This window comes from Netta rufina, assembly GCF_964035555.1.
Source record: "Netta rufina genome assembly, chromosome: 2".
Classification (NCBI taxonomy): domain Eukaryota; kingdom Metazoa; phylum Chordata; class Aves; order Anseriformes; family Anatidae; genus Netta; species Netta rufina.
The window spans coordinates 95,834,604-95,835,724 of NC_140124.1; positions in this window are offsets into that span (position 1 = coordinate 95,834,604).

Consider the following 1,121-nt stretch of genomic DNA (forward strand, 5'->3'; position numbering starts at 1 on the left):
CTCTTTCTCTCCCCTCGCTGCATCACATCGGAAATTTCAGCTTTGCGTATTGGATAAGTGAACTTGAATGCGAAAAGTAACGGTAGGAAAGCTGTAGAAAGAGATTTGACTCACCTCTAATTAAAGTTGCTCATTTTGGGGTGCCTTGGTGCCAGCCTCCTGCTCAAGGATGGTCTCTGCTAGGTGACTCCACTATCATGTTCCTGACTCAGCCCACACTTCGAGGCTGCATTCAGCGATCGGGCATCACATCACGGACACTGCCACTGGTGTGGTTTGGGAGCAGAAGCATGTAAGGCACAGACCAGCTCTTGCGGAGGTGTGCTGGAGGCATTAGTATGTGTGGCGATAGCAGAATAGTGGCAGATGCCCTCAGAAGTGCTTAGAAAACGCATTTATGGTTAAATAGTTTTGCCTGCTAGGGGATGTCATCCCTTCTACAAAGAGAGGGCACAGGAAGGAAAGGAGCTGGCAGCACATACAAAGAAAGTGCTGCAGGTGCCCACAGGAGACCATCGTCTTACCAGGGCAGAAAATGGGATCAGAGCTCTGTCCTCTTTCTAGGCATGCTGTGGGATGACCAGCTCTACAGCTCTCCCCTCCCTCCTTTGTGGCTGTCATCATTTGCAAGTTAATTAACAACCTCTTCCTGAGAGGAAGGAGCAGTACAGCGAGGAGAAGGGGGTCCCTATTCCCTGGTCCTGGGGTAGTTCAGCCTCTGTGACAGCCGTGGTCCAGCTCTCCGGATCTAACTGAGACCGAGTAACCAGATACTGCAGGTCTTATTGTATTCATATAAAAGCTCTTTTAATCTAAGGACTAGCCATTAAACTGCCAGTGTTCTTAAGCATGCTTCACCAATTTTTCCACTTTTAAGACTCAAGTCGACAATTTTTTAATGTTTTATAAATGATAAAAAATTCACATCAGATTTTAACAGAATTAAGCATACTTATTCAACACACATGGGGCCTCTGAAAAAAATGTTATTCAATTTAATAATTTTAATTTACATTGTATATGTACAAGAGCATTTCTTTCAACCCACAGGTTAACACCACAAAAAAAAAAAAAAAAAAAAAAAAAAAAAAAAAAAAGGAGAAAGTACTGCAGTTAGCGGA